At 32.6% G+C, this 22,150-nt stretch overlaps 1 protein-coding gene across 1 annotated transcript in view; it reads right to left on the bottom strand.

Moving 5' to 3' along the window:
* LOC147065468 (uncharacterized) overlaps nt 1-22,150 on the bottom strand; it is a 496,544-nt gene that overhangs the window by 145,996 nt on the left and 328,398 nt on the right. The window lies entirely within an intron of this gene.

The raw sequence follows: 22,150 nt of genomic DNA, 5'->3' as shown, positions 1-22,150 counted from the left end.
TCTTTAAATTTAAAATGTCAAAACGAAAGGTTGACACCCACGTACTAGTCCTTTCCACCACTCTTGGCCTTTTTAGGCCAATAGAATTTTACTAAGTTTTAATAAAACTATTTGGAGCCGCAGAAAACGTTTCATTCGATATTTACCTTTCGGACGAACATTATTACGTGAAAATACGAGGGTGGGTCAATAATTCCTTAGAAAAAAGCATTAAAACAGTTTTTATTTTTGTATTTTTTTTTTATTTCTCAACATAATCTCCTTGGAGCTCAATACACTTGGTTAGACGTTTCTCAATTTTTTTTAAACCGTCAGAAAAATAAGTTTTCGGAAGGTCCTCAAAATAAGCATTTGTCCGATCGATGACTTCTTCATTTGAAAAAAAACGTTGTCCACTTAGCCATTTTTTTAAGTTTGGGAAAAGAAAAAAGTCACTGGGGGCTAAATCTGGCGAATACGGTGGGTGGTCGACCAATTCGAACTTCAATTCTTCAATTTTAGCCATTGATCGTAAACATGTGTGAACACGGGCATTGTCCTGATGAAAAAAGATTTTTTTCCTGTTTAAATGAGGCCGTTTTTCTTCAATTTTGTTTTTTAGCTGGTCCAATAAAGATGCATAATAATCCCCTGTTATTGTTTTTCCTTTTTCCAAATAGTCAACGAAAATAATTTCACGTGCATCCCAAAATACAGTAGCCATAACCTTACCAGCTGATTTTACGGTTTTCGCCTTCTTTGGACATGGTTTGCCTTCGCAATCCACTGCTTTGACTGTTCTTTCGTCTCGGGAGTATAGTGGTGTATCCATGTTTCATCTACAGTCACAAAGCGACGAAAAAATTCATCCGGATTGCGTTGCATGAGCGACAACAGGGCCTTAGAGGCCACCACCCTATTGCGTTTATTGTCGACTGTGAGCAAACGCGGCACCCATCTTGCAGAAATATTTTTCATGCCCAATTTGTCATGTAAAATAGAAATGACGCTACCTTTTGAGATCCCTGTAACCTCAATTATCTCACTCAACTTTAATCTTCGGTCACTTAACACCATATCGTGGATTTTATTGATCATTTCTGGTGTAGTCACCTCTACAGGACGTCCTGAGCGTGGTTCATCCTTTGTTGATGTACGACCACGTTTAAATTCATTTAACCAGTTATTAATAGTTGCAAGTGAAGGAGCAGATATGCCGTGAACTAAATCCAACTCATTTTTTATTTCCTTTGCTGTTAACCCTTTTATATTAAAATGTTTAATAACAGCTCTAAACTCAATTTTCTCCATTTTCCATTTTTCCATTTTCTACAAGCAAATTTTTTTTTTAAATGTACGAGAAACACACAACAACCCGACCGATCTGATTGAAACTTCGCAGCATACTGAATCGGTAGTGCCGCTGCATGAAAACAAACCGCTTACAGTACAATTCGCGCCACCTGTCGGCTTTTCTAAGGACTTATTGACCCACCCTCGTACTATAATATTATACTTAACATTTCAACTTAAATATATAAATGCTTAATCCTAACAAGATGTTATTTACAAGCGACTACAAATTTATTTAGTCTTTAATAGTGGCTTTTCCATAGTAATCTAAACGTAACCTTGAATCTATTTTTATCTGGCAACTCAACACAGCCGGGCCGTAAATTCTAGTCGAACAGAATTCAGTTAAGGTTCAAGGTCACGCGTCAATTTGTATTTTTAGTCGCAGTATTTGATTCTTTTATTTATCCAAGACGCGATTAAGATTTATTATTGTTTATGGGTAGAAACCCATCTATACCAGAATCTTAAGTTTTTCCAATTGTTACTTTTACAATATTCATTATAGTTAGCGAGTTATAGCATTAACAAAATTTATAATTATAATTACGCGTCTATAGATATAGATACGCGTTTACAGTATTTTTATAACGGTAGTTAGCTTCTATCTTGTATTGATAAAATTAGTATTAAAATTCTTTATTTACAATTATACAGTATATAAATTTATAAATATTCGATTTTCTTTTTCAATTTTCACACACTTCCATTATTGCTATAAAAGTTATTGAAGCATGTACTTGCAAAATTTTACGTAAACAATCTCTCCCATAACTTATTTTCTAAGTTTAATGGAGATTTCCCGGAAATTATTTCCAAATGAGATCGCGCCCAAATCTACGCGACGTGTCATCTCGAGGCCTGTGGTCACAGCGTTCCAATTACACTGGAGCACTCTTGATTTTCGGAGGCGAAAAATTTTTTACGTAAAATTTTATTACATTTACAAAGAAAAGGTTAACAACATACATTTTACTTCCTAATACTAAACGATTACGCTACTGGTTACCTGTTCATGGTCTTTTTCGACCATTTCTTCTCTGCTTCTTCCATAGTTTAGGACCATGGGACTTATATATTCTGTTTGTACCTTGTCGTGAGGTTGTCGCAAGGCTATTGAGAAGTAGAATTGACTACAAGGCTAGATTTGTATAGTTATGTCGTTAAACCATACTCTGCCATAAACACTAACTGAAGGTCGGCGTTTTTGTTTGTGTCATTAGGTACATGTTCAAACACGCGCGTTAACATAATTTTACTCCCTACTTTAATTATAGTTTGTCAATTTATGGCTACGGCCGTATGTTGTAGATTAACCACTAGGGAATGACAAAAGAAATGGCGTATTTAAAAAAAACACTACCTTATTCTTAGGTCAATAATTATTATAAAGCAATCATTATTCATAAGATGTTTATCACACTTGAATGGTCAAAGACATAGCTTATAATAAGTATCTTTAAAATCATCTTCAAATGTGTTAATCTTGCCGATTTTTTGAATAATAAAATGCCTAATTCTTGTCAAATTTGGGATCACAGAGATTATCAATATAATTTTTTATCGTGAATATTTTACAAAAATTATCTCGTAATAAATTATACTGATGGTTTCATAAATGCGTTTAAAAATTAATAAACGTAAAAAATCTTAACACCACTGCACAGTTATGTACCGAAATATGACTATATTCTAAAACATTAGAGCGAGAGGTTTAAAAGAATACTATTTTATGTAACAAAAATACTTTATGCAGTCATCAAATGTTTAAAATAACTATAAAGGATAATAAGGCTTCAAAATTATATAAATAGATTATCTACAACGTTTAAGGAGTGTCCAGGATCATGGTTTGAAAATACAATAAAAACTCAATTTTGACCTTCGACGAGCATGTCCCCCCTTAACTGCCAGATTGTCATACTGTTCAGGTGTTTCGCTCGTTATATTGAAATCAATATCAGTTTTTATGTTTCTACTCTCAAATTCTTCAGACACTTCACCGAATTTAAAAGATTCGGTGTCAACATCACTATCTTCTCGAGGCAAAAAGTCATCAGATTCATCTAATAGCGAATATCTACTAATGCTACTAATAGTCTCTTCAGAATCTGATGAATCTGTAAGTATAATGTGTTCTTTTCGCTTCTTAGTTTTAGTGGGTGGAATTATTTGAATATCCGAAGTTACTGTAATTTTTTTGTTTTGATGCCTTTCGTGCTCTGAGCATTTCCAATCTTTTGGATCTTTAGATGTTCCAGGTAGAATTATTTCATTAGATGTATTAGAATGTTCTGGTACAATTATGCTATTCGCTGATGTATTAGCATATTCTGGAACAATTATTTTACTGGATGTATTAGAACGTTCTGGGGGGAAATTGTAAGTTGACGCAGACGTACCAGGCTGGATGTAAAGTCTTTTATTTCTTTCTTTCTTCATAGGGTTGGGTGACCTATTTTCCTTCAGGTAATCTAAAAATGATTTTTCTATTGAATATTCATTTCTATTTGATACATCAGGAAATTTCCGCAGTACTTTCTCTGGGTTAAAAGGGTATATGCCGGTATTTACAAAAGCACTAGTAATATTATGCCTTTTTTCGTCCAATTCGTTAATCAGCTGTTTAAGAAGTTCTGGAAAATGTGCCTTATTTAGAGATTTTTCTCTTGGATTCTGGTATTTATATTTTAATAATATAGTACGCCACAACTTCTTCATGGGCCCAAAGTAACAAACATCTAACGGTTGAGTCAAATGACTCGAGTTTGGTGGCAAAAAAACAAATTTAATATTGTTTGATTGACACAAATCTACAACGTAATGATTGATGTGTGTCGCCAAATTATCTCAAATTATAACCTTTGGTCCAATTTTAGAATTAGCCCAAGGTATAGCTATTTGTTGGAACCAGTCTTCAAAAATAACAGAATCAAACCAGCCATATTTGCTCCTGTTATATTTTGCTCCAATAGGTCCATTTATTCGCCACTGGTGAAATAAATGTTCCGCTTTATAAACCACATACGGTGGCAAGCAAACACCACCTGCAGATATGGCAAACATCACAGAAATTGATCCTTTTGTGTAATTCACTACACGTTCTGGATATTTAATACCGCGGCGAAAAATGCACTTGGACGCACCCGGGTCATCCATCAAATTGGTTTCATCATAATTTAATATATTTTCCGGTGGTACATCTTTGAATGTCTCTTTCAAGTTTTTGAAATACATTTCGATTTCACATGAAATTTTTCGGCGCGTGATCTTTTTATATTTTGAGTGGATCGTGTTGTTAAATTAACTTTGTTACGTTTAAGAAAAGAATATGCCCATTTTTTCCCTGGCGGATTGCCATCAAATAAAAATTGTCGCCCATTGGACAATAGGTATCGATGCACCACAAGTCTTAAATCCAGCAGAGTCAGCGGACAACCGTAATCCCCAGCAGCAATTAAAACTTTAACAATTTTGTCTTCTTCTTCCTGAGTAAGACGGGTTGGAGAACCAACTGGTTTTACATGTTTACCATGTAGCCTATCCAGCAATGTTCTTCTTGGAATGCCAAATTGTTTTTCCGCTTGATATGACGATAACTTTTTATCTCGCATTAATTCTAATGCAATATTCATCATTTCCTCGTCGTGTTTGGTGGTGTAATTTCTTTTTTTAATAGACATTTTCTTCGCACGGAATATTTTATCTGAAACAAAAAATATACTCATGTAGTTAATAAGTAATATTTGTTGACAAGATCATGCAGACATATTATTTTAATACAGATATTTCAAAAACATAATTCATGGAATGTAAAATAATAAAAAGTACACATGGTGGTGCCAACCCTACGCGTAGGCGAAGCTGGGATCACTTTGGCGGGAAAAGGCTCGAGTCTCTTATTAATTCAAATTAAATGCTTATAATCAAAGATAGAGTTCTAAATGTTTTCAATTTATAAATATAAAACTTCATTAAACCTATAGAATACAAAAATAATAACTTACCTTCAACAGATTCTTTTTACAGACAAATTTTTGTAAGACAATTCGTAACTCGACACTCCCGCATCACAAACAAACGTGTTTTCCTGACACACCACATGAAGTTAGATTCAAATTTTGGCACAAATGTTACCACTATAAAAGAATATATCTTTGGAAAGATAGTAGGAATGCCATTGTCAAAGAAAGAAGGGTAATTTTTATGTTTAACTAAAATAGGCGATGTAAGGTACTGCAGGCGAAGCTCGGGGTCACGACGGTTCTCAAAACCTTGTGAATTATGCGTTGAATAAAAGAAATGGTTTATCAAAAATAATATAATATATTCAATGTTAATCCTTTGATTAATTTTGTACAGGTATTTATTATTCGACACATTATCATCTTAGCCATTGTCGATTCACTGCCGACACTTCTTGCTGACTCCAATCTTCTAGGTTCTAGTCCTAGTCTTTGGTCGCCACTTACTTCCGCTAAACTGGATTATTTTATCTATCCAGCGGGCGTTTGTGTCACCCACAGAACAGATTAATAAATGGAATTCTGATAGGCCATACCCTATACACTACATTTTGACGTAGGGGTTTGAATGTGTGAGTGTCCTACGAAAATGAACCACTAATTATAGACGTACAATAGTGTGTGTTGCAACCTTCAAATACAGCAATATTGAATGAGCCTCAGTGTATAAACCGAGAACAGTTGTCACAACGAAGGACAAGCGTATTCTTAACACGTGTTTAAGTTTATCCCATACTCTTCCACCCTCGGTTGCCTGTTACTCCACACCCGTTAGGTATTTCAGTTCCCATGTTCCCTGGTGTTGCCCTTTGGTCGTTTCGTTTTTAATGTTTTAATGACATGGATGGTGCGATTTGTCAAGCGATGATTTGTTCTTCGAGTGAGATGTCCACGTTTGACACAAATGCTTCGTCACACTCCAACCTGATATTTCTAGAGATTACTGTAATTCTTTTTAGATGCTCCTGTAAATACCTCCTCGGCAAACTTTTATACTTATAGTTTTTTTTATTGTCCTCGAATTGGTAGGTATTTCATAATGTGTCAATGATAATACACGAATGCTACTCTTGTGGTTCAATTTCCACATTCTTACGTTTTCCTTCTTACAACGACAATGCAATACTTATGCAATATTAGCAATAATATGACGCAGCTAAGCCTACCTGATGCTTGTGGAAAACGTTTGTTTCAGCAAAAGAGAGGAAATATCAATGTTCACCTGTTTCCTTAGGTACATAGTGTTTTTAGGATAATATTCGTAATACCTATCTGTAATATGTTAAAAAAATGTGATATATATTATGCTACGAAAAAAAAAATATTTCATTCATCGAAATACGTCGTTTTTTTCTGGAATGTTTATTTGTATATTCGCTTTAAAAGCTTTTGCTAGACTTTATCAAAGCAAAAAGAATATACTTTGCAATTCGATGTTCTGTTTATTGCATTGGCGGTGAATTCCCGTCTATGAAACATAAAATTTTATTATGTTTAGTAGAAAACCGATTCGTTCAAGGTGTTTGACCTGTTTCAAAATACACACTGTTATGTGTGCTGAAAATTCGTTCAAAGACTTGTTTCAATAATGGTATTTTAACCACATACTATTGCATCATCAGCACATGGCGGACCGTCATAAATAAATTAATCCATTGTAGGTTTTTTATTGGTTAGAATTTACCCTTGCATCCAATTAATTTTATGTCTCACATATCGAATCACGAAGAACCTATATATGAATAATTACAAGATAAAAAGAACTTTTTATATACAACGTTTTTAAATTTTCTGTTGAATTATTAAGCTCAATATGCTCAAACGTGTACTTGATATGATGTAAATAAAAAAACAAACAAATATAGAATACTGAAATGTCATTTTGACAATTCATTTTGATTTCCATAGTAACGCACGTATATATTAATAATTTAGTTGCTAGAACCACCTCCCTAGCAACCAATAATAGTCTTTTACTTTTTACGGATTTTTCTGATACAAATTTCCATACAAAACAGAATTCAATTCTGATTAAAGATCGCTAAAAGTATTAAAAGAATGCATTGGCATCGTGTTCTGATATATTCTAAAAGTTTCAAATGTCTAGCTAGTCGGGAAGTTAGTTAAAAATCGATTGCAAGATTTGTACTGGACAAATAACCACTGGACAAACAAGAATACGAGCTAATAAAAACGTTGTAACTGCTGGATGAATGCATGTCCAAACTGATTTCATTTCTTGCGGCCCTGTGGCTTTTGTTGGCACGTACTTCCACATAACTCAACTATCTCGTTGATCCAGCAGTCTCTAAGTCTACATGTTGGCCGTTGTGTATCTCTTGGATACGATTCGGTCACTAGATTTGTCCAGCGTTTTTACCAATTTTGTTACGTTGCATACCGATGTTCATCTAAGCTACGTTATGAACTAATCGAAACTAACAAGCATTAAATTAAATTTTAATTTACTAGCAAACTAATTAGTTAATGCATAAGATTTTTCTTAACAGATGTTGTTAGATTTAGTGTTTGTATTGTTGAGACATTTTTAATCTAGCTCCCGCGACGATTTTTTTGCTACGACTGCCATCTACATTTATCTCATCGCTGTATAAATCATCCAGTGTCGTTCTCACTAAACTTGACTGGGGTCGAGATGTAAAATGTTGACGTTACTTATGTTAAATCGAAATAATGCCGATAGCCATGCATATAATATCAAAGTATAATGAATGATAGATGCGAAAGTTAGTTAGCAAAGCAACGTCGTGATGCCATTATTTTTGAATGTCGACTACTCACTCGATTACTATTAAATATACATTTATATTGACGTCCAATGGTAAAAAGATGAAAACTGCTCTGTATACGTACCTATATAGATTAAATAATTATAAATTACAAGTTAATATAAATTTTAAATAATTGAACGGTTGCTGTATTAGTGATTATTAGTTTTATTACTTCAATAAAGAATGGTACATTCTTAAATCTTGTGAATTATTCCTTGAATAAAAAAATAGTTTATGAAATTACTATTGTTTGTATTATTGTTGTTTATTAATACGGCATGTAGGTACCTATACCGATCAATGAAACGACCTCGTGCGAAGCCGGGTAGTTCAACCAGTTACACATATATTAAGTACTTATATATATATATAGATTAAGACCCGTATCCACAATTTTAATTGTGATCATGTCTACTCTATATAATGGTATTTTCATCATTATAGTGTGTAGCACCGACATAATTATTGATACTATAAATTTAATTCGTTATATGGGTACGCCCTTGATTTTTAAAATGGCAATGTGTCTTTTGGCTTCGTTGACTAACCCATATGCCCAAATGTTTATGAGCGACTTCTGTTTTATCTATATGTAATATACATTTTACAAATTACGAAATCTCAAGTTATGGTTATTTATGACTTATGTTATGAGTGTTATGACTATGATTGTGAATTGAGATTAAGATCCACTTGCAAGTGCCATTACAACTATGTACCTACGGATTAATAAGATGAGCTTATTGTAATTCCTACCATTCGGAGCTAAGGATTTAATGGATGCAAGTGTACCGGTGACCAAGTTGAATAAATCGGCAAAGTTATACATAATTACTTAACTGTTTTCCACTAGGTGCCTCTTTATTTGAAATGACTAATTGTTTAAAAATGTTTAAAAATTGTTTTTTTTTTTTTTTTTTTTAAATATTTATGGGTAGATATATGATATTACAGAAGCAGTGACCTCGTGTGGGATTAGCAGTGGCGAATGGTGTAGGTAGGCTGTTAAGATCCGACATAAATAGTGCACACTAAACTTTATCCATCATACGTAAGTATTTGTTTTCATTGAACTAAGACTACAATTTACAGATAGTCTTGGTTAGTTTTTAAAATTCAATTAAACCCTGCGAAAACCTAGCCATAATAGATATTACTCAAAAAATCCTCGTTTATCTATAAAATATCTAAATCATTTTGGAAATTTTATAGATATAATAATATATTTTATTTATTATGGTTTGTTTTGGGCAGGACTTAATTAATTTAAAAAAAAACCAACATCATGTGTAATCTGTATTCTTAATTCAACGAAAAGAAATAGGTATGAATGAAAAAGTGTGCACTATTTTGTCGGATCGCCCATACTATACCGAAAATATTATGGTTTGGTTTACGCAGGGTTTAATTGATTTTTAAAAACTAACCAACACCATCTGCAAATTGTAGTCTTACTTCCACCCTTCGCCAAAGTATCGACATCTTAAAGCTTAAAGAATAATTATTGAAGCATAAAAATCCTGATGACATAACTATTACTGTATTGAATACCCATCGTAATATATTTTGTAATGGCGATTTATCGCACAGGCAACAAGTTTTACAAGGGTGCCTCCAAACCTGTCACTGCCACAGATCTCCACATAGCCAACACCGCCACTGTTTGAGAGTAGGTTTCGTGGAATTTCTTTAATTCTCAATAGATGGTGTGTGTGATAATTTAAAGATTTCTGGTTTATTTGTCTATTTAAGATAGTCAAAAATAAATAATAAAATAGGTAAGTAGGTACCTAAAGAATTTGCTGACAATTTTAAACCAAAAAAATGAAAAGAAACGGCATTCTAAGCCTGTTTAGGGGCGCCACCTAGAGACGTCACTGATATAACTTTAAATACATTAGTCTAATGAATGAGTTCGTATATAAAAGTTACCTAAAGTTACCTACTGCTAAAGTTTCCTACGTGTTTAAATCCTTTTTCACGCATAATTATATGCGGTATAGGTAAATCATTCTACAGTGGCATCATAGGTGATTCGCGTGTGTGTCGGACTTGTGCAATGCCTGTTGTACCCAATGCTGGCAAAAAATACCACTACGACTGTAACCATACTGTAACCGTTTTTTGCCGTACCCACGGTGACACTGTATTTTACCGTGATTTACCTATATTATGGTGAACGTCTGTGGTGTGACGTTAAAACTGCTATCTTCTTTTTTCCTTACATCTTCATTTGTACTTCTTTAAACCTCAGCACCTCAATAATTATTGCATATAAGATTTAAAACTTCCCTTTATTATCTCTTGTATGTATTTTTGAATCCACGTTTTATTGGGTGGGCCATGATAATAATCTCATTAAAGTGTAATTTCTTGGTTTATTATTATTTGATGTCAAAACATACTTTACATTTGTTAGGAATTATTATTCATTGTTACAATTATTTATATAGTGTTTATAAATTGCCCTCAATGAATGTTATCTTATTTTTTTTACAGATAAATGGACAGCTACATCTTAGGATATAGACGTCAAAATTTGACGCTCGGTTTTAAGATGAGAGTCTTAAGGGAAATTGACAAGGGCACAAAAAAGTCAGACATCGCGAAAAGATTTTCAATTGCACCATCCACCCTATCGACGATTCTTTTCCACAGAAAATCTATAAAGAAATTCTACGACAATGGCTGCTTAAAAAGACCCAGGTCATGCAAAAGTAATGATCTCGACTTGCGCTTGTATGAACTTATAATGAAAGCTAAGTCAATGAATATGAGAGTATCCGGGAAGATATTTCAAAAGTTGGCCATAGATGAATCTATTAAAATGGGGGTGAAGGGCTTTAAAGCTTCGAACGGATGGCTGCAGAAGTTCAAGCAGAGATGGAACCTGACAACCGTAAAAAAAATTGGACAGCAATCTGGCTTAGACGGCAATGCTGAAGACAGTAAGAATAATAACCTCAAAATATTTGTGGCAGGGTATGAACCACGTGATATATTCAATGCTGACGAGACCACGCTAATTTTTAACTTGCTTCCTGATAGAAGACTGTTGGTTCGAGAGCAAACTTTCCACGAAACCAAAGCAAGTAACGAACGGCTAACTATTTTGATGTGCAGTAACTCTAATGGTTCGGAAAAAGTACTACCTTTGGTTGTCGGAAGGAATTTGGCACCACTGTGCTTCAACGATTGCGAAGATCTTCCTTGTGTTTACAAAAGCAATAAAAACTTACTTATAACCCAATCGGTATTCATCACTTGGTTAAAAGACTTGGACTCGACAATGAAAATTAATAACAGAAAAATACTCCTATTCCTTGATCGTCTCGCCGCACATGACTGCGACTGTATAGTACTAGAAAATGTAAAGATAGTATTGATTCCTCCAAAACTCACCGATCACGTGGTGACTACAGATCTTGGGCTAATTGCACAGGTGAAAAACGTGTACAGGTATCATGTGACACGGGTTTTAGTGTTCCAAATGAACATGCGCCCCGAGCCAATAAAGAAATTGAACATCCTAAGAGCAATGCGAAGAATAGCAGAAGCCTGGGCGTCTATCAGATCAGTTTCACTTGAAAAGTGTTTTTTGAAGGCAGGATTCTTGACTGGTACTGAAAATATTCCAAATTATGTCAATAATGTTCCGGTAGTACTAGAAGACAATTTGGATGATGAAGGTGAAACGATCGAATCAGAATTTTGTTAGTCAAACGTTTTGCAAAAATGGACATCAAAAATTTAAAATAAACAATGTAAACACATATATAAATTCTCTTCTCTCTAAGCTCTATTTCAACATTTGTAAAGTGGATCCTATTTCAATTCCATTATTGAAGTAATACGAGTATAATACAAATACTCGTAAATACCTATTTCGTTAAAATAAGTTCAAATATTATTTGAATGTCATACAATATGTGTATCCAAATTGATATAAGAATATTTTCGTAATAAATGATTAAAGACTAGTTAGTATGCATTATTGATTCTTCTTTTCTTGTCACTACAATCCTATGTGGACCTGGGCTTCCAGAAACAGATTTCAATAATCCTTGTCCTGGGCAGCTTCCATCCAGTTTTTGACTTCCAGCATCCAGAGATTGCGCTCAACATTATCCATTCATGACAACATTATTAATAGTGTTATAATTAAGTCGCGTATCAAGTTTTGATTAAGTAGGTAAGTACGTATGTATGTATAGTAATACTGTAATTGATGTTTATAATATTATCACTAAAGTTTATTTTATTGTAAGAAATCGCTAAGACTCCATAATATTAAGCAGGCTCCAAGAGTTATATTCTGTAAGCCAAGGAAGTACTTGAGCCATTAAGTTAAGGGGACGCTCTACAGAATTGCCCTTGAGGATTGAAAATATGATTTTTTTACATGTGGTCCGGAATTGTTGCTCTACTGGTAATATGCAAAGGTCGCCGACAATGCTTTGGTCTAAAGTAATAATAATGATCTCTTATTTAATTTAAATCATAACACTGTCAAAGTGTATAAAATATGGGGTGACCAAAAAATGATATCTTCTAATATACGTAAATGTTACTAAATTCAATTTGTTAATCAGGTGTTTGGTGGAAAACATTGCAACCAATATGATGGATAGCCACGATATAAACTTAATAATAATATATTAATAACGTTTTAACCTGAAATTGTCCGAGAGCTAAACATACGAAGGATGTTGAAATACATATCTACCTACATTTTTATTTCATGTGCTATCCAAAAAACATTATTAATGAATAGTATTTATTTTGAATATGTAAGACCTATTACATAACTATTTAAAAAAAAATGGGTACATATTGTTTAATTCTAATGCATATTTAAAAAAAAATTAATATAGTGATGTCTGTTTATTATAAAAGAAAGTGACTTTTTATTAAAAGAAATGAAAATATAATTAATTATATTTTCATTTCTTTTAAAATGGAATTCTACCAAGTAAATGCTAACTCAATTAATGACTTTTTATTACTTACCCGATTAGTTTAATTAATTTAGTCTGACATTTTTACAAACAAGTAACGCAACTTTACTTTTAGTTGGTAGGTACAATAATTATTAATTAATAAAAGCCAATGCAAGAAATAATTTATACTCATAAAAAATGGTCACCCATAGATTTTTTTTTATTCAAAGCTAGCGATCGCAGAGAACAAGACAAAAAAAACTGCCGACTTTATCGAATCAATCACCCAGGGCTGTCGAAGACGTCTTACTTGTTTTTATGATAAATTGTTTTTAATTGTGTGCAATTTGGCGGGAAAATATAATATATACAGTTGCTTACCATTCGGTTATCCCATGAGCTGGGTTTTGTTTACTCTTTTGCTGACATCCTACAGTTTTATCTGATATTATAAAAGTCACACAGTACAACAGTGTTTAAATCTAATATGTAATTGCACCGGTTTAATTAAAAACTATAACGAAATTAACATTTTAATGATTTACAGATTTTCCTATGTTATATCAACTTAATAGCAATTTTAATGAGACCAGATACATATGACGATATATCCAAAATACACATCATCAGATAATATGTGAAATATTTTGATAAGCAAAAAAATAAGAACAATACAAAAATAACATAACATAATCAGCTAGTCTTTTCATAATTATTTTAGATGAATGTTGTATGCCGTTTGACGCTTGGAAGTATGTAATTATTCCATCGGTACAGTAAGCTATTTTTAACTTTAAATTTGTAACTCTTTAAAACGTAAAATTAGATTGATATTATTTTGACAGCCCTGTATTCGTTCGGCCGGTTTCAGATTACGTCGCATACATGTTATGTTTGAAGGGAATAATAATAATGATATTCGTTCGACCGAGAATTGTAATTAATAATTATTGCGTTTCTTAAAATAAATCCCCGATGGTTAGAGGTTTTTGAGGTTAGACTGAATTAAAATGACGTCCTTTCAACGCTGAGGTTTATTTCTGACTAAACTATGAATGACCTTGTTCCTGTTCAGCTGAGTCTTAAGAGGACGTTCTACAGAATTGGCCTTGAGAATTGAAAATATGATTTTTTAACATGTGGTCCATAATATCTGGTCTACTAGTTAATATAAAAAGGTCGTGTCAAAGTTGTTTGTGTTAATAAATTTGCTCTGTGACTGATCCGACTCATATTTCACATTTATTTCATCAGGGCTGTCGAAGACATAAATCATAATATATATTTATAATTTTAAATTTTTATTTATAATATATATTATTTAAGTTTTGTGCATCTAATGCCGGGTCCACACTGGCAACAAGTTAATTTGCTGGCAACCTCGTTAGATTTTACGATAATTATTGTAAAATTTCTTAAGCAATTATGGTAAGTATCGTAAAATTTAATGAGGTTGCCAGCAACTTGTTGCCAGTGTGGAAATGGCTTAATATCCACTGTGGTTCACGTAGTGGCATGGACCTGGGGTTAGCTAATTCAGGAAGTCAACACCCATGATAGAATTTTTTCCAGTTTTGGTTGCATTATATTCCAAAACTCTTCTGTAAAAATCGTTTCCGAGTTTATAAATGGAAATTTCTCGGTGTACACAGTAAACAAACCTATGAATAAAAAAAGACAAAAAGGAACATACTGATTCATCGCAGTAAAATCTGGTAATCAAATTTGCCATTTTGAAAAGCGACGATTTTGCGTAAACAAATATCACGTGGTCTGTACGTGTGCGGCAAACTTCGAATGTGTTTGTAATTTTGTGCAAAGTGCGAATGTAATGTTTTCAAATAATTGATATGGATTAATTATACCATCGTATTATTTTCTCGAAATCATAAACATACTATAATAGTATTTGAGTATCAACCTATGTTCAATTTGAATTGGGTTATAATAATAATATACCCGTATATATATCAATAGTATGTTTGCTACAAAATCCACCCAAGTTATCAGTACGTACTTGCACAGGTTTGATTAAAAACCATGATGAAATTAACATTTAAAAAATATGAATGCTTAATATTATTTTGACAGCCCTGTTTTCTGATCGGCTTCATCTCGCAGGTGTTCATAAAATAATAATAATTCTCCGCGCGGCAGAAATTATCAGTAATAATAATAATATTTCTTCAAATAAAATCTCCGATGATTAGTGATTTTTGCGAAAAGATCGATTTAAATTGACGTAGTTACGACGCCGAGGTCCTTTTTACACTGAATTATATTTGAACGGCGGGCTCTTCAGCGGGCCCTTAAGGGGACGCTCTACAGAATTGCCCTTGAGAATTGAAAATATGGTTTTTTTACATGTGGTCCGGAATTGTTGCTCTACTGGTAATATTCAAAGGTCGCCGACAATGCTTTGGTCTAAAGTAAATAATGATCTCTCATAACATAACACTGTCAACGTGAATAAAATATGGGGTGACCAAAAAATGATATCTTCTAATATACGTAAATGTTACTAAATTCAATTTGTTAATCATCTGTTTGGTGGGAAATATTGTAACCAATATGATGGATAGCCACGATATAAACTTAATAATATATTAATAACGTTTTAACCAGAAATTGTCCGAGAGCTAAACATACGAAGGATGTTGAAATACATATCTACCTACATTTTTATTTCATGTGCTATCCAAAAAACATTATTATTGAATAGTATTTATTTTGAATGTGTAAGACCTATTACATAATTATTAAAAAAATAGGTACACATTGTTTAATTCTAATGCATATTTTTAAAAAAAAGTGTAATATAGTGATGTCTGTTTATTATAAAAAGAAAGTGACTTTTTATTAAAAGAAATGAAAATATAATTAATTATATTTTCATTTCTTTTAAAATGGAATTCTACCATTTACTTGGTTACTACTGCTAACTCAATTAATGACTTTAATTACTTACCCGATTAGTTTAATTAATTTAGTCTGACACTTTTACAAACAAGTAACGCAATTTTACTTTTATAAAAATAGGTAGGTACAATAATTATTGTTGGTAAGTAAAGCCACTGCAAGAAATAATTTATATAAAAAAATATTATTAACGTAGAGACACCCACACATTTTTTTATTCAAAGCTAGCGTCGCTGAGAAGATAGCAAAGTTACCGACCAGGGCTGTCGAAAACTAATTACTTATTTTTATGATGTGTTTTTAATTGTGTGCAATTTGGCGGAAAAATATAATATATAGATACAGTTGCTTACCATTCGGGTATCCAATGAGCTGGGTTTTGTTTAATCTTTTGCAGACATCCTACAGTTTTATTTTTTATCTTGCCCATCTCACGTAAGGATATCTGATATTATAAAAGTTACATAGTACAACAGTGTTTAAATCTAATATGTAATTGTACAGGTTTAATTAAAAACTATAACAAAATTAACATTTTAATGATTTACAGATTTTCCTATGCTATATCAACTTAATAGCAATTTTAAATCCAAAATACACATCATCAGATAATATGTGAAATATTTTGATAAGCAAAAAAATAAGAACAATACAAAAATAACATTACATAATCAGCCAGTCTTTTCATAATTATTTTAGATAAATGTTGTATGCCGTTTGACGCTTGGAATTATGTAATTATTCCATCTGTTCAGTAAGCTATTTTTAACTTTAAATTTGTAACTTTTTAAAACGTAAAATTAGATTGATATTATTTTGACAGCCCTGTATTCGTTCGGCCGGCTTCAGTTTACATACATGTTATGTTTGAAGGGAATAATAATAATAATGATATTCATTCGCCCGAGAATTGTAATTAATAATTATTGCGTTTCTTAAAATAAATCCCCGATGGTTAGAGGTTTTTGAGGTTAGACTGAATTAAAATGACGTCCTTTCAACTCTGAGATCATTCTCTGAATGAACTATGAATGACCTTGTTCCTGTTCATCGGGCTCTTGAGTATTCGCTCTCGATGAGCTACCAGATGACACCCGGCTGTTTTTCATGTACATGCTATAGTATCACAGTTTCAAAACTTTTCATCACCTTTGTGATTGTAGTTTGACTTATGAAAGCTTATCATGATTGCTTAGTCAGTGCTCTTGCCGAGAAAACGAAAGTACGTGTGTTCGAACCCTACTACATAGGTCCAACGGTTTTCTCTAAGAATTTCTTCTTACTAAGAATGTATATTTGTAAAGGTTTCCCTAGGTATTTGTTAAATGAAAATGTATTCTAAAAAATCTCGTGCTTATGTAAAAATAATGACATAAAAAATCTTAGATTTCCCGGAATGATTAAATTAAAAACAAACTAAGATAAGTTGGAAATTATTAATATTTTCTCTACATTGCAAATAGGTATTTGGCACTTTTATAAGTTCAAAGCAAAGTTGTAGAACCTCCAATTTGTTTAAAGATCCTAGGGAAAAAAATGAAATCTGGTTCTTTATAAAATCAATATACTTGTACCTACATAATTAAAGCTATATTTTAGATTTTTTATTTTGAAATTGCAAAAAGTCGCTGTCCATACTATGTTTTAAAGATATTCTTTCCAGTTGGAATATAATATAGACACCACAATTTGTAGATATTCGACCATATTAGAAAATTCTTTTTTTAAACATTTCAATAAATTAATATATTATTTGGAATATCTGGGTACAGCATGAATGAACGGTGGTAAAAATTAATAAAATAAAAAACATTACATATTTTAAAAAACCTTTGTAGTCTTGACATTTTGTATGGGTTCCGGTTTGAGTATGGGTTCTCAACTTCTCAATATCCGGAATAAAAGGTTCCGCCCGTAAACCAATTTTAAAACATTCTATATTATGTAGAAGACATAATACAGAAAAATAATGACCAAAATAATAAATAAAGTTACATTCGTGTAGTATATAAAAATGTTTTGAAGATCGCCGTCTTAATTATTAATCGACGGCAGATGCGTATTACGTAGCCAAGAACAAAGTCAATTTTGTCTCATATTAATTGTTGCGCTTTTTTCTGTTTCTTTGTTTAAACATGCTTCGGTATTATGCTGGGGTAAGTACCTACACACATATTTGTACACAGAGCTTTCAATCCCTATATCTTCGGATTGATTTACGTATGTACTTATATGGAACACCTCCATATTTAGTGCGGGAGTGGACGAGTGAGTCATTTTTAATTTAAAATATGTAGGTACTTACCTGATACATACAAATAAATAGGTAGCTTGGCATTTTAAAGTACCTACATACCCACCACTGGCGTGCGGTGACCTTTGTTTGTAGAGATATTGTTTAAAAAATACACATCGTATTCCTACTATTTTCTACACATTACATATTCAGGATTTTATAACTAATTGAACATTGGCGTTAAATACTGTTAAAATATTTACATATTATTAATATTATAGAACCTTTAGAGAAGAAGTAAAGTTAAATCAAATTTATCGTATGATATAATAAATACCTGTATAATAATATTATTGGTGACTATTTCTGGGAATACTCCGCGTCTGCAGCATGTACGGACTACGCGAACACGCCACTGATACCCACTGATATGATACAAGTTTATGTACAACCAGGCTGTGATTACTGTCAATTGAATGAGTTTTACCTTTGAAATTTTCTTTTTGTCCAGATTCCTTAATAATGCAGCAACCATAAAGTAAACACACCATTGGTAAAGAAATCCTAGAATTAAAATATAATTTAGTTTTTGTTTGCGACGGTAAATTTTCCGTAAGCCTAAGTGATGGGATATTCAAAACCTTTTACTATCTAGGTGCCAAAGTAGAAAGTTTGCAACAGAAGTATAATTTCCGAAAAACGTCACTAAAAGGTAAACTGGCGGATTGTAGAATATATTTACTATTGAGGTTTCCATTAGCATTGATACGAATGGTATGATGTCAACCTATGAAATAAAAGTTAAATTCACCTCTTGAACACGAAACAGTTGGCAGAATATAAATTAATGGTGTTTTTTTAATAAAGATAATTACAAAGAAAATATAATAAAATAACACATAGTTATGTCGAACACAGTAATGGAAAGTGGAATTCGCGCTGTGAACAATCAGGGAAATAGGCCGAATGAGGCTCTGTCAGAAGCCAGAGCAGTGGAAAATCAGGTAATGGAAAAGATGCCAAAAAATATGCAGGCAAAGGGAGGTGGAAAAATGAAGAAAGAAGAAAGGTAAAAAAGGAAAGGATGGATCGCACGTTTCAGGACCAGGACCCGCGGTAAAGAAGTCTAAGCGTAAAGGGGGTAAAACGAAGAACGGCAAAAATAGTGAATATAATCAGTCGATCGAATGAAGACAAGGAAAAATCCCATATTGTTATTATTATTAATATTCATGTTTATTAGTTATTACATTATCTACATTACTCTTATTATATTGTGAGAAAATCCTTTTACTTAATATTTGAAATATAAATAAAACTTAATAATATTATTTTGTATTGCAAAAAAAAGAAGATTTTTATGGATAATTTTGTGAATTCTTGGTCAATAGTTGTGTGATTAGAGAACTGGTTGGATGAATTTACAGTACATTTTTTTACAAGATATATATGGATGAGACATGACTCATCCCAAACACAGGGGCGGATTTACTAATACAATACCCTGAGTGCTCGTAAGAGTAGGGCGCCAAATATGCACAAAAGAGTGAAATCATTGGCAACAATATTGAGAACTTTAATACCGTTAATTCCTATACTACTGTAGTAAAAAATGGCCATTAACAGCTTCTTTTAAAACATTTATAATTGTCGAAATAAGAAATAGCTCATCGAGCGAGCATTCATTACGTTTACGCCATAATCTCGATTATAACCCAAAAGACAAAATTACGATAGAACGAAAAAATATATTCAATAATAATGAAGAGTTCGGAATCATATTAAAGAGATATCTATAGTTTATATGGTAATTATTCCCAAATTAACACAGTAAGTAATAAATGTATGTAATAAAATAATATTATGATGTAATATGATACATTATTTGTTGAGTTAGTGAAAAGAAAGGATTCAATTACAATAATATTAGGTGTGTGTACCTAAGAAATTAATGAGATTTTTCACGTACTTCGCCATTTTTATGTAATGTCAGTATGTTCACCATAATAAATAAATATTTTTCCACTGGGTGATGTGATACGATTCGCCCCTTTAGGACCAAATAAACGGATCTCATCTTTCTCTCTCTTACAAAAAAAATATTTTCAAGAGATGCCCAGTGAACCATCTTTTACCTGTTGAATTTTCTTTGACATTTAATTTAATATTTTATTTTATGTTAAAAAGTAGTACCATACTTAAATCAAAATCGCTAAAAATTGAGTTGAGCTTCATTGATCCTAAGCGGTCGAATTGGTGTTGCAAGTAGGACTCTCCGACTGGGTAAATCTGCTTCTGCCTTCTGCTCATCCAGTTATTTGGACAAGAGTCAAGAGTCGTGCAAGTGTGCGAGTGTAGTGCAAATAATATTATGGTACAACTAACACTGGCTATTATATAATGTATTTAAATGAATATAGTATACCAATTAAACTTTAATAGTCTTGTTGCATCCATGCCTGGATTATACGAATATACGTAAGTACTTATATAAAATCTGTACTTATCTGATAAATAAATAAACAATAAGAAAATGTCAAGCTACATAAATCTATTTATATGTCTATGTACATACAAACTTTAAATGAAGAATGACTCACTCGTCTACTCCCGCATTACATATGGAGCTCTTCCATATATGTAAGTAAAAAATCGATGAGAAGAAACAGGGATCGAAAGCTGTCTGTACAAATTTATACCTACCCCAGCATAATCATATAATGCGTACTGCCAAGCGATATTATGCTGGTACACTCTTTGGGAAACACTGACCTATACTGGCTGGACGCATAATAAAAAGCCTGGAGCATGACAGACCTGAAAAACGTGTTGCCTTCCACACAACAACGCAACACGCGAACTATTATTTATGTACCCACCGACGCAGGTAATTTATTGAACGCAATCGACTGTGCATGAACCAGAGAACTTGACTGACTGACCACTGACCATCATTAGGTCACAATCTGTGGTCATAAAAGCCACTCGTGTGAAACAATAATCTGAAAAAAAACGCGATGGAATGGAAAACGGATTACATATAAAACGCAATGTGTAGTTTTACAGAGAAAATTTTCTGCACCCAGTACCCAACTGGCTAAGTACCTATTTATCTAAAGATCTTTCACCAGGGCCGTCGTGTTTCTATAGGCAATGTGTGCGAGACACACGGGTGCCCGCAGCCGGCCTCTTGATTTCCTCTTTGTGCACCGGCCGTCCCTCAATTCGACGCTCGAAACAAAAGTGATTGCAAAGTCTCAATTTGATTTTCAGACATTAATTAGCCTTTGTATCTACGTGTAAAATATATATTGCCTATTATTATGATGTACTAAGAAGAAGTACCAGGTGTTAGTGCCACCTGTCAACAATCTTGTCGATGTGTTCAACCCACAGACAGAGAGGGAATGTGCGTGTGTGCCTATGTGTATGTTGTGTTGCGCTGCATTACAGACAAATAAATCAATACAAACAAAAGAATATATAATGTTATAATACGAGTGTGTTATTTTAGCATATCACTCATGAGAAAACAATACCTCGTAGGTATGCCACAAAACACGAAATGAAGAAAACTCTATAGTCACTATTATTTGTATAAAAATTCTTAATTTTTTGTATTTCACTATTAAGATTAATATGTAGTTGAATACGAAAAATACGTAATAAATTTGATGGAATCATAGAGATTATAAATGGATTTTTTTCATCTCATGTAGTATCATGTGGCATACGAGGTATTGTTTTCTCATGAGCGATATGTATATGATTATAATATTATATAACGTGAATGCGGATATTTTACAAAGCATTTTCTATGCGAAACGCGATTGATGTGTCGTTGATTAATGAGTAAGATTTTTTTTATTTCTAAGGGCGAATTTTTTTCGTGCACAGGCGGTCCTG

The sequence above is a fragment of the Rhyacophila brunnea genome, unplaced genomic scaffold (assembly GCF_057557595.1).
Source record: "Rhyacophila brunnea isolate RB1 unplaced genomic scaffold, BYU_Rbru_1.0 scaffold_6, whole genome shotgun sequence".
Taxonomy (NCBI): Eukaryota; Metazoa; Arthropoda; class Insecta; order Trichoptera; family Rhyacophilidae; genus Rhyacophila; species Rhyacophila brunnea.
The sequence above is the reverse complement of the archived record's forward strand: the minus strand, read 5'-3'. Positions and strand labels throughout refer to the sequence as shown.